Source organism: Oxyura jamaicensis, chromosome 1 (assembly GCF_011077185.1).
Source record: "Oxyura jamaicensis isolate SHBP4307 breed ruddy duck chromosome 1, BPBGC_Ojam_1.0, whole genome shotgun sequence".
NCBI lineage: Eukaryota > Metazoa > Chordata > Aves > Anseriformes > Anatidae > Oxyura > Oxyura jamaicensis.
Window position 1 is genome coordinate 180,887,895 of NC_048893.1, and position 13,931 is coordinate 180,901,825.

A 13,931-nucleotide genomic window follows, 5' to 3' on the forward strand; every position below is an offset into this window, starting at 1 on the left:
TTCTTGGACTTGCTGTGTGCCCTGATCTTACACAGCAAAAGGTTCAGGATTGATTTTTGACCCTGTCATGGCCTTCCAGAGGCAGATCAGACAAAACACTTATTTTCTGTATGATTCAATTCCCTTTATGAAAAATTCCTGTTATAAAAAATGAAGATGATATTACTTCCATGATTTGCAAGCCATGTTGAGACGAAATGAAAGAGTGGTAGCACATACAGTAATAAAATATGGAGGAAATTGCTTAGTTTAAGGACACTGGGACTAATATCACTTTTTGATTATGGGAGAACTTACAGCAAAACTACATAAAGCAATTTTACTTCTAAGAATTTATGAATTTCTTACTTTAAACAAGACTTAATGGATTTCTGTGAGATACAACATCACTGTGATGGTTTCACCCTGATGGACAGCTAAACTCCATCACAACCACTCTTTCACTCCCTTCCTCGAAGGAGGAGGCGAAGAAATTACAATGGAAAAGGGCTCAAGGGCTGAGATAAGGACAGGGAGATCACTCACCGATTATCATAACAGGCAAAACAGATTAAATGTGGGGAGATTAATAAAATTTATTGCATATCACTAACAGACTAGAGCAGTGAGAAAATATAAAATAAAGACACCTTCCCTCCTATCCACCCTCTTCCACCTCCTCCCCTCCAGTGGCACAGGGAAAAAATGGAATGGGGTTGCAGTCAGTCCCTGACGCTTCGTCTCCTCCACTCCTTCACAGTCCCTCTCTGCCCCTGCTCCACATGGGGTCCCTCCCACGGGATGCCGTCCTTCCCAAACTGAGCCTGCGGGGGCTGCCCACAGGCAGCAGCTCTTCAAGCACTGCTCCCAGTCCTTCCCCCAGGAGCAAACTGCTCCAGCACGGGTCCCCCACAGGCGTTTCCTCTTGCCAGGTGCAGAATCCATCAGTTGCTCTTGTTAAAATTCATATTGTTGGTGATTGTCCAGCTCTCTAATTTATCCAGCTCTGTCTACAACGCCTCACCACCCTTGACGGAGTCAACAGCTCCACCCAATTTGGCATCATCTACGAATTTGCTCAAAAGACATCAAGTCCTTCATCCAAATCAACTGTAAAACCATCTAAGGAGACTGGTCCTAAAATGGAGCCCTGGAGAAGCCCACTAGTGTTGCCATCCCAGTGTAACCCCATTTAAAAGAACCCTTTTGGCACAACCCATCAGGCAATTGTTCACTCATCTTATTATGCTTTTATCTAGCTATATTCAGCTAAAATCACAGTTTGGTATTTTTACCATGTGCTACCTCCACTAAGAGATTATGTCTGCTATTTATTATCGACAAAGGTGTCTGGACATCTCAGTTACATTTGAAATGCCAAAGTAATACTGAGATGAAGGAATTCAGTTTGATCAGATTAATATGGGGCTCAAAGCTACATTGATATGATCAACCTATTTTTGAAAAGTAAAAGATTGCTTGAAAATAATAATAACTCTTAATTACCATATTCTAGAATTTTATATCTACAAAGCAATGATCATCATTTTTTTTCTGGTCCTAAAACAAAATATTGCGGTGGCTTTACCTGGCTGGGCAGCTTAACTCCACCACAACCACCCTCTTACTCCTCTTCCCCAAGGGAAGAGGTGAAGAAATTACAATGGAAAAGGCCTCAAGTGTTGAGATAAGGACAGGAAGATTACTCACCAATTATCATCACAGGCAAAACAGACTCAGCTTAGGAAGATCAGACTAGAACAGTGAGAACCTGAAACCAAATTAAAAACACCTTCTCTCTGATTCACGCTCTTCTACCTCCTCCCTCAAGCAGCAGAGGGAAACAGGGAATGGGGGCTGTGGTCAGTCCTTAATGCTTTGTCTCCAGCACTCCTTCATGGTCACTCTCTGCCCCTGCTGCACATGGGGTCCCTCCCAAACTGATCCTGGGGTTGCCCACAGGCAGCAGCTCTTCAAGAACTGCTCCCACATGGCTCCGTACCATGGGGTCCATCCCCCAGGAGCAAACTGCTCCAGCACGGGTCCCCCACAGGCAGCATCTCCCACAGACCCCCTGCTCCTGCGTGGGCTCCTCTCCACGGGCTGCAGCTCCGGCCCGGGGCCTGCTCCTGCGGGGGCTCTCCATGGGCCGCAGCCTCCTCCAGGCCACATCCACCTGCTCCACCAGGGGCTCCTCCACGGGCTGCAGCGTGGAGATCTGCTCCATGTGGGACCCATGGGCTGCAGGGACACAGCCTGCTCCACCAGGGGCCTCTCCACTGGTGGCAGGGGAACTGCTGCTGTGTGCCTGGAGCACCTCCTGCCCTCCTGCTGCACTCACCTTGGGGGCTGCAAGGCTGTTTTGCTCACATTCTCTCATTCCTCTCCCCAAGCTGCTACTGCATCGCAATTTTTTTCCCTTTCTTCAATCTGCTCTCCCAGAGGACCATCCAGTGTTGCTCATGACCCATTTCTGGCCAGTGGTGGGTCCCTTTGGAGCTGGCTGGAGCTGGCTCTGATCGACATGGGGTAGTTGTTGGGCTCTGCTCACAGAGCTCACTTTTGCAGCCTCCCTCCTACCAAACCCTTGCCACGAAAATCCAACACTGGCACTAATTCCAGCTAAATCTTTGCAGTTGCTACTGATTGTAAGCAAGCATTGAATATAAAACCTCAGTTGTATAGAATGTATTCCTCTCAAAAGCCATTATTTTGTGAGAAACATCTCAGATACGTATTTTGTTTCTAGCAGAAAAGTGCATTATAAAAATCTCTTTTTGAGCAAACTGCATGCTTAGCATAATAAAATAGGAATAATACTGACATAGTACATGCTTAGTGACAAAGAAAGCCTCCAGTACATCTCAATTTTAACTAGTCTGCCATTTTTTAACCACTTGGCTTATTTTGGTTCTTTGTTTTTTTTGATAATAAAGACAATGTAGAGGCATATATAATGAATGCCTAAATGTATATTCTGCCCAGAATGTTTAGGCCATTCTAAAAATTGATTCAAGTGGCTATTAGTCAATAACCATCTTTGAATTAAGTAAGCTCAAGAGACAGATTGTCCAGAACAATCAGGTTAGTGCACTAACAGATACATAGGCATGAAATACAAGATCAAAGCAGCTTTTCCACATAAACATAATGTGTCTAGCAGTGATGAGACATTTTATATTAAAATTTAGTGAACAATTAATACCATAATCTTCTCACCAAAAGATTTGTCAAATCTCCACTAGTTGACATTAGTTTTACCTCTTCTCTCTCAACTATGTAATGCATATTTTTATACAAATATTTGTTTAGGAAGAGAGTTTTGTTGCTCTTCTAGTCCCTATTAATGTCTAATTTCTGTTTTTAGTTTTACTAAATATCTAACACAGATATCCAGGATGTTATCAATGAATTTCCTAGGTTAACAATAGAAGATATAAAACCTTCTTTTGATCATATGTAAATCTAACTCGTACTTACCTTAAATTCAGTTAAATCTTAGTGTCCTGCTTAGCTTCTTTGTCAGGCTTTATTTCTACCAAGTCCTCTCTCATCACTTTTCCAGGCTAAACAACTTGTTTATTGTGGTGTTGTTCTTTATAGTTCTTCAACATCCATACTCCAGCTAGCACCTCAAAGATGTATTTATTGAAATGATTTGTTATCTACTTTAGACATAATTGAGTCATAACAGGTATTGTTGTCTTAGTCTTTTACAGGTCTTACTGTAAATTAATACCCTATTTGCAGAATATATATATATATATATCAGATCACAGAATTTGCTTGATACTTAGGCAAATATTCATATAAAATGTGTATTATTTGCCTTGCATCTTGGGAATTGGTTGACTAAATTTAGAATAATCTGGGCCAGATTTAGATTTAGAATAATCAGCTCAGATACCTAAGGGAACCCCAAATGGCACTGGGCCCCTGTTCTTAGGCAGCTGAATTGCACTTATATGCCCAGGAAGTGTAATGACAGCTTAGGTAACTACCTTGCTTGTAAACATATTCAAGCTGGGGGCTTCCGTATGGAGCTGAGTTCCACATTTAATGCTTATAAGTTCACATTTAATAGCTAAAGAAAACAAAATGGAAAATGAAACTAGGAAACAAAACCAGGAAATAAAATTGGACTTGGTCCTCTTTTCCACTCCATGGGCTTCAGCCTCAGTCTTCCCACCTCCCTGGGAGCATCCTGCCCCAGTCCACTGGTGGCTGTGTGTATGTGTAAGAAGAGCTTAAACTAAGTCCTGCTCCCACCTAGGTTGTGGCCAGGCCTATGGTACAGAAGCGGCCAGGAGGAGAATCTTCTTCTGCACTGCAGGTCTGCCTGCTCTCCCACTCACAGGAATAGCTCTGTTAGTAAATAACCTTTTGCTAAGTGACAAGAAACAAAATCACGGAAGCTGAGACCAAAACACAGCATACCTTGTCTTAACAGGACAGTTTACCTCCTCAGATTCAGTGCTGTTCTCTGTCTCTCACTTGTTCACTGTCCTGTCCTTTATATGTCATGTTTTGTCCTTTTCTCACACTGCTCCCACATTCCTTTGTATTTGCTTCTCACATGCATACTCCCTCTATATACTTCTTTCTGACAGTATAATCATGTTTGGCACCACTTGAACAGTTTTGTTCTCTACATGCTCCAGCTAGCCGAGTCTGGATTTCTTGTAAAATCATCTGAGGAGAAAAGGAACAATTTCCTCCCCTTTGGCTCAGTATTGACATTCATATTATTTATTTATTTACCTATTTATTTACTATCTATTTATTTCTTTATTTATTTATATTCCAGCAGTGTATAGTGTCCTTAGGTATCAAGGCCCCAGCTGTATAAAACACGATATCATCAGAAAGAATCTAGGTATACTTAAGCTAAGTTATCTAGGGATAAACTGTGTAAGAAAGGAATTTCTACAGGTTTCACTTTGCAAATGGAGAGTGAAGAAAATAATGGAAATATTCAGGTACCTTCAAATAGTCATCTTGAGGGACCATCAAAAGTGACTGACAAAATTTTGGATAAAGGCTATAACCTATTATTTGTCTTCTGAATGCGACCTACTTCACTGCTTAAGGAATGAGCCCATAACATCTCTTGAATTTCTCTTGGTCCACCTCCCTTGAAGTGAAGAAGTTACTTGTTTCCCTTCCAGACTCTGCTTCCAGAAACTGTAAATAATGCTAGCAAAGTCAGCTGTAAATATTAATGGGAATATAAATGCATCATCTGGAATGCTAGCCTTATTCAAATTCAGATACCTCCTATTTTTCTGTGTCAGTGTGGAGCAAGTAGATATTGTTCACAGAAGCTGTCAGCACCGGAAAGCCATGGCATGACTTCAAGAGCATAAAAGCTCCCCTGTCCAAAACTCTCAAATTTTTCAGAAACCCAAATGATAGCATTCACATTCTTTTTGGACTTAGAACCAGAACTGAAGTATAATTTTCCTTACCTTGTTCACCAGAGGACCAAACCTAAATATGGCCTTAAACTTTGAAAAGGACAGCTATCAGCCAGTTAGCTAAACATTGGTAACAAGAAAATGTTTAAACAAATTCCTAAATCCACCAAACTGTAAGTGCTTGAAGGATAATAAGCTAAAAACAAAAACAAAACCAACCCCAAAAAAAAGCTCAATATGGATTTTTCAAGAGCAATCATATCAGTCTCGTTCCCTCTCTCATTGGGCTAGCAAGTGCTAGTAGATAGGATAGAAAGAGTAAATACAGTATATTTTGATTTTAGAAAAGTTTGTGGCACAGTCCCTGCTATATTTTCATATGAAAATTTGGAAAATACGGTTGAAGTGGATTTAACAAGAATTTGCTTTCAAAATGGAAGGACCTGACAAAGTGGGAGAAGCTGCCAAAGTCTCTTTCCATTAATATTCAATATAAATATTATGAAATGGGATGATGAAAAAGGGGGGTAGACCCATAAAATTTGCAGATGACATCAAGTTGAGGGGTGTAACATACACTGAACAGGAGCAGAATTAAGAACTCAGTAAATTAGAGGACTGGTCTGAAATCAATATAATGAAGTTAAATAAGGTCAAATGAAAAGTTGTCAGGGAAAGAAACAAAAATTAAATTCATAAATACAAAATGAGAAAAAAACATAGTAACTGGGCAGCTGGCAACAGCACTGCAAGCAAGGCTTGGGGAGTGCAGGGGATACTCACAAAATGAGTCAGTGCTTGAGATGCTGTCACAAGAGACAAGTCTCATTCTGAAATCTCATTGCATAAAATACACTGCTAGTTAAATATTAACATGCAGGTAATTATTAATGCTAGGTCATTATTACACTCCCTAGAACAAGTGGTAGAGACTCAATGACAACATTATGTCCCAGTTTGAAAACCATCATTAAATAATGTTACTGCTAAACTGGAGAGAATGTCCTAGAAATGAGCAAAAAAGTACATGATCTAAAAAATTTTACAGGGAAAGCTGAAGAAAATGTTCGGGCCAGAAAAGAAAAGACTGAGACAGGACATTATAATCATATTAAGATATTTGAGACTGCTAGGACAGCAATCAACTGTTCTCGTTGGCAGTGATCAACAAGATGAATAATTGGCCTAATTTAAAACAATAGACATTTAGATTACATGTTACAAAAATAAAACAAAATAAAATAAAATAAAATAAAATAAAATAAAATAAAATAAAATAAAATAAAATAAAATCCTAGCTTTCAAAATATATTTTAGCACAGATTTAGTTATCTCTGAAGGTAATAGAAATCCTAGCACTTGAGGTTTGGAAGAACAGCTCCAGTTAGAAAAACGTCTGTCCCAGATACTGTGTTTGACCCTGATTTGGGAATGAAATCAATGACTAAGGTCTCCTTCTAGCTTTTTGTTTCAATGGAGTCTATGGTTTCTTTCAGAGCTTAAAGAAACCTCAAGTACTGGATATGCATCTGTCACTTCATCAGTTAAACCAAAATTTTAAAAAAGGTCAGATTCATCCAGGAAAAATGTGTGGCATCCACTTGCCAATATTTACAATCTGTGTTGTTGATGTCACTGATTTTTATTCTGGATCAGTTTGCAGTATTATCCAACCACACATACTGATTGTCACAGTCTTTGACACACAGTCACCTGCATCTTTTAAGGACCACTGGTTCATTGATTCAAGCCAAATTCCATCTGTTCATGCTTAGCTGGTCATTGTCTTCAATTGTTTGTCCAGTCACAGTAATACAATTTACTCAGATAATAATTTTAAATGGACATAGCAGTCATAACATATATTTTTGACTCCGATACCCTGCTATAACCATTTATCACTGATTGTCTCTCCCTAGTGGAAAGCAGACTTAATAACATTTGAGCTCATGTTGAACTCCTGAACTCCCCATTTTCATGTGAGCTTGTACTTAGATGACTACTGAAGACTAAATAATACTTTGTCATTCACCCTTGACATTTTTTGTATAGGTCAGAAGCGTGTTTCTGGACTTTTTGAATAATAATGGCAATGAGACTATTTCCTGAAGCTTCTTGCTTAAGTAGTGGTCAAACTATGGCAGAAGTGAAAACAGCTATTCACAATCATTCATCTGGAAAAAATAAAACAATAATAATAAAAAAAAAAAAAACGGAAGAGGAAAAAATAGCAGAGGAGCAGTGATGTGAGATCATTCACTGCTTTTATTTGTAGAAAAAAAAAAAAAAAAAAAAGCACTTGTTGATGCCAACTGAGCATTGAAATTATGTCCTTTGGGAACAGAGCATTAAGGAGAGCTCAGCTTAGAAAAAACAGAAAAATCAAGGTAAAGTCTATTCAATTAAATAAATGCCTTGATGATTATGGAAATTTTAATAAATATGTACTATATCATAGATACAAGATAATAATCATGAATAATCATAATAATAGAAATATAGATTCTATGATAATATCATAGATGGTTTATATTTGACAGATCATTTCAGGGAACCAAGCTTATAGGCTATGGAAATCTTATTCATATTTTGTTAAAAATACATTATTTTAAATAAATCTGTTGTGCCCCCAAGTTCTTATCCCAGAAACCCTTAGAAGATGACTGAGATAAATGTGTATGAAACCACTAATATGTGAGATGGGATATCCCCAACCCAATGTTGCTCAATATTTTTATCCTATGATCCACTTCAGTCATTAAATAACATTCTAATTGCTGTATAGGTGATTGCACTTCATCCCAGGATGGAGCTCCCTCAAATGTAGTGTTGCTCCTCTCATTTGTGTCATAGCTGCAAAGATGAGATATGTAGCCTGAGGCAAAGTAGGGCTGTTATTGTATACCTGTGTACTGTAGAGATATCTTCCTACTACACCTTTTTGTGTGTTCTCTGCAAGATATAATTTATACCATCTTACAGCCTGAGTTAACAACTCACTGATAAAAAGTTTGAGAATTTCTGCTCTAAAGAGGATTTATCTTCATTTTGCTTGGCTAACAGGAGCCAGGCCAGCCTAATTAAAGATCTGGGTTGCTAGGCTTCATATTGAATGGGGGCACAGATCTATAAATGATGGGTAATAGGATGAGTGATTTATATTTCCTTGCATCCACTCACAGTTGCTTAAATCCCAGTTTTCCAAACTGAAAAAAAACATAAAGGAATCTTGGCATAAGAAAGTTGGCCAAATAATTTTGCTATTGTGTAAGTTAGCAAATCTCGACAGCTTTTTTTGCAATTTAGGAATTTTTAAAACAGAAAGTGATTTATTTTTAGGAGACAAGTAATCATTACATAGTTCAGCACAATATGTAAGCACAGGTTTAACTTCCATGGAAAAGCAGATTATTTTCATTTGGAAAAGAGATGAGTGCACTTACCTCAGGACCTAATATTAGAAGTCCATAAATACCCAACAGGAGACTGTTTCTCATCACAGGTGTTTATGTATGGATAAATGCCTTTGGTTTTAGCTAGATAAGTTTCAAAAATTGGTGTGATTGAATGTGAAAATGAGTGTGCAATGCAATTGTGAATGTGAAAATCTTACTGCTACACAGAGACCATAATCACAGAATCACAGAATCACAGAATTGTAAGGGTTGGAAGGGACCTCAAAAGATCATCAAGTCCAACCCCCCTGCCAAAGCAGGTTCCTCAGAGCAAGCTGCCCAGGTAGGCGTCCAGACAGGCCTTGAATATCTCCAGAGAAGGAGACTCCACAACCTCTCTAGGCAGCCTGTTCCAGTGCTCCGTCACCCTCACTGTGAAGAAGTTCTTTCACATGTTGGTGTGGAACTTCATGTGCTCTATCTTGCGGCCATTGCCCCTTGTCCTATCCCCACAAGCCACTGAGAATAGGTTGGCTACATCCTTCTGTCTCCCACACACTTCAGGTATTTATACACATTTATGAGATCCCCTCTCAGTCTTCTCCAGGCTGAACAGACCCAGGTCTCTCAGTCTTTCTTCATAGGAAAGATGCTCCAGGCCCCGTATCATCTTTGTGGCCTTCCGCTGCACTCTTTCCAGGAGATCCCTGTCTTTTTTGTACCGGGGAGCCCAGAACTGGACACAGTACTCCAGGTGAGGCCTGACCAGGGCAGAGTAGAGGGGGAGGATCGCCTCCCTTGACCTGCTGGCCACACTCATTTTAATGCACGCCAGGATCCCATTGGCCCTCTTGGCCACAAGGGCACACTGCTGGTTCAAATAATCACTGTAATAAAAATGTATAATCACTGTAATAAAAATGTAAAACAATGTCTATTAAAATTTATAAGTAAGTGAGGGCTAAGATCTTTTGAACTTCTCTCTCAATATCCCAGTGAGATATTTTCAATATTTGGCTGCTTTAAAAACACTGGAAAAGAAAACAAAACCTTCAAAACCTTTTCTCCAATGTCACTAAGGGAAAAAAAATATTGAAAACACCAAAGAAGATAACAAAAAAAGTCAAGTTAAGTTTTTTCTGTATGAACAGTAGGAATGGTTATTCAAAGTAAGGTAATAAAGTGAGGTGAACAATACAGAAGACAGCAAGATATGTTGAAGGTGAACTAGAAGTCTCCTGTTTAAGCATCAGTGTCTGCTCAGTTTCACTGACAATAAGATGTTCTTTAGTCCAGTCATATTTGCAGGATGCAGTTTAACAAAAGATGCTTCAAAATCTCTTATATCTGAAGGGAAAACTGAGTTCTTTGATGTTGTTCATTCCTTATCTATAGCTCTCCTTTAGAGTTTCAGGATGCCGGGTTTCAATAAAAACAGAGAAAAACACACAAAAACTCTTTACAATTGTAGAAGAAACTAAATATCATAGAGGTAACACTGGGAGCTACAAGCCATCACCCTGTTTGCACATTACGTCTTTCCATCTACCATATCTGTCTGTGATATGTGGCCATCTAGCCAAATACATGCCCTCCCTAGCAAAGGCTGCCTGTTTCCTGTGCTCCCTGCTGTATGCCTGTGCAGCATCTCAATAAGACTCCATCCGATACCATCTGGAGAAACTGAGTGTAAAAAAGATGCAGACTATTGCTAAACTAAGCATTTAAGTCAAGATCTGAAGGAGTTTATCTTGAGACGTGAGGTTACCATAACACAGACAGGTGAAGTCCTTAGTGACTGGAAAAAAGGGAAATATCAGTCCCATTTTTAAAAAGGGTAAAAAGGAAGACCCGGGGAACTACAGACTGGTGAGCCTCACCTCTTACCTGGCAAGATCATGGAACGAATCCTCCTGGAGGCAATGTTAAGGCACATGCAGGACAAGGATGTGATCCAAGACAGTCAGCATGGCTTCACCAAGTGCAAATTGTGCCTGAATAATCTGGTGGCCTTCTATGATGCAGTGACTGCATCAGTCAACAAAAGGAAGGCCAAGTGATGTCATCTACTTCAACTTCTGTGAGGCATTTGACACAGTCCTACATGACGTCCCAATCTCTATGTTGGAAAGATATGGATTTGAAGGGTGGACCATCCAGCAGACAAGGAATGGCCACACCCAGAGAGTGGTGGTCAATGGTTCTATGTCCAGGTGGTGACAGCTGATGAAAAGTGCCTCTCATGGGTCTGTCTTGGGACCGGTACTTTTCAACACTTTCAGATATCTTCAGGTAGATAATGACAGGACAAGGGGGAATGTTCTTAAGCTGAAAGAGGATAGATTTAGACCAGACATTAGGAGGAAATTCTTCACTGTAAGGGTGGTGAGGCACTGGAACAGGCTGCCAAGAGACATTGTGGATGTCCCATCCCTGAAGGTGCTCAAGGCCAGGCTGGATGGGGCCTTGGCCAACCTAATCTAGTGGGTGGCATCCCTTTCCACCTACTGGGTGGGACAGCGGGGGGGGGGGGGGGGGCGGGGGGGAGTTAGAGGATCTTTAAAGTCCCTTCCAACCCAAGCCATTCTATGATTCTATGATGTGTAGCTGCTTTTTTCAGGACAAACATTCTAAAAGCCAAAGAGATAAAGGAGCTTGGTTTTCTGAGACCCTAACAAATAAATTATCTACTTACTTTCCTGGTGTTCAGTCACAAGCCTAGAAGACTTGAAGCTACTCTGAAGATGAGATGTAGTTACCTAAAGGATCTAATCCCTACACTAATCCCTAAGTTATTGCTCCAGAAAAAAAAAAAAAAAAAGAAAAGGTGAGGGTGTGAGATGAGATGAGCCCAGCCAGTTTCTGGATCTCTGCTGGGGGCTAACAAGTCCACTGGGAGGAGGTTGCGGCTGTGTGTATGTGTAGCCACAAGGGACCTGGCATCCAGAAAGCAAATGTGGAGCTTCTGCATTGCCCAATTAGGGAATCTTGTGTCTTCATTGTGAATTTCAGTGTATCAGATGGAAAGCTACAGCATTTTGGCATCCATAGCAATGTCCTTCTTTGGCACATGGCTGCCAAAGAACAAAGGCCTGACTTCAAAAAGCATTCATAGTGACAAATGCCCAATGTGATTGTCATGTAAATTGCACAGAAATCAGTCATAGAGAACTTTCCTCGGTATTCAATGTGCATTTAATAAAATAAATCACATCATACCAGATTTCCTTACTCTATTTAACTGAAGCCATCACCTCAGCTAACTGTATTGTTTCTAGTTTCCAAGCCTGACCATGGGAAAAAATAATAATAATAATAAAAAAATAAAAAGTGTGAAAATTGGTTAGGTTAGAAAAAAAAATGCATGAAATAAATAATTGACAGAAATAAACTGAGTAAGATCAGTAACAGCTTAGAAACTTTCCCTGTTATGTAGAAAAATAAGAAATACTGGGTATTGCTTCATAAAAGGAATTCTCATTGCAACCAAATTAAAAAAATATATTTTTTTTCTGAAGAGCAAATGACATAATGGACACACTGCAAACTGGTACAAGAAATTGTGAAATCCCTAAATAAAGCAGATGCTGTTTTAGGAAAATCAGAGGTTCCATTCAAATATAATTAATTGTTGGCACTAAGTGCTTGCTCCTTTGTAATTTTAAATAATTTATTAAGACATATTTAATGATTTATTAATGATAATTAGTTATGATGTTTATTCCTATCCAAGCATAATATATTTCTTCCCTGCTGAAGAGGAAAGATTAATTCATTCTTTTGGATTTTATTTAAGTCTTATTAAAATAAAATAATATGATTGATAAATTCAAATTAGAACAGGTGTGTAGGAACAGAGGCCCAGAACTACAAAGCTGTCAAGGAATCTAGATGCAACTGAAATCAGATTAAGTGAGGGCTGCATATAAAATTGGAACCATGTAGGTCACTTTGGGGAAGTTAGCAGAAAGTCTAAGTTATGTTAACAACCCAGCTGAAGTGCTAAAAAAATCAAGCAGTCAAATTTTAAAAAGACATAAGAACAGACAATAACTCATTCAAGTCCTGTCAGCTCCACTCATTTAATTGGAAAACCTCCCAGACAACAGAAATTTTATCCATTCCTAACATAGGTGCTACAGCAAAATGACATTTGGGAGCTGCCAAAAAAAAATAAAAAAAAAAAATGCTTCCCCTGTCATTGAAAAATGCATGAGACTTTATGTATGCAACAGTTCCTATTAACCAGTGGGAAACCGGGGCTGCTGCTTAACTAGTCAGTTACTAGTTAAGTAATTAGCAATCTTGCTTTACAAATAAAATAATTATGAGAGAAATATGACCTTCAATATAAATTGCACTAAGAAAGCAAGCTCGTTGTTTGACTGGTATGTGTATAAAAAAAGATTAATGTCTCCTAAAAAGTTCCAGCTCAAAATCTGAAGTTACAGGACAGTAAGAATACATAGATGGCATCTCTCCACTTATTTTTCCTAAACTATTTTCAGACTAATTTCCTATTTCGTTACTGTTGTGGAATGGATGCATCTCTTTCAAAATTTTTATTTAGACAAGAAAAACATTAATTTTCTTTTAATTCTCTTTTATGAGAATTAAATTCTCTTTTATTAATTCTCTTTTATGGAAGAATCACAACCATATATTCAGATCACCAGCTGTAGGTACATACTGCAGCTGTGATGGTTTCCTGTTTCCACAGGAGCCCAAGACCTAGAGGCACACTGAGTGATAGTCACTATTCCTACAGCAGACAGCTGTAGAAGTTTGTCTGTCAGGAACCTCAGTGTCTGTTTTATAGGAAAGGCAAAAAGTGGTGGATTCACATCTGCTAAAGGCAATGGGATTTCTGCCTTTACCTTCATGAGAGCAGCAGAGAGGCCAGAGCAGTCTCCATAAGAATATTATTATTAGCTTCTGTTTTGAAACCAATAAAAATTCCCATTAAGGACTCGCTCTAGTGAATTTATAATTACTGGCAAGAATTAGTTAATACCATGATGATAAGCCATGTCATATGGACAGTATAATTTATTAATGAAATACCACCTCTTTGCAACTTTATTACCCTGTCCTAATAATTAATCATTGGAATAGGTTACTTAAATTTTAATGTAATATT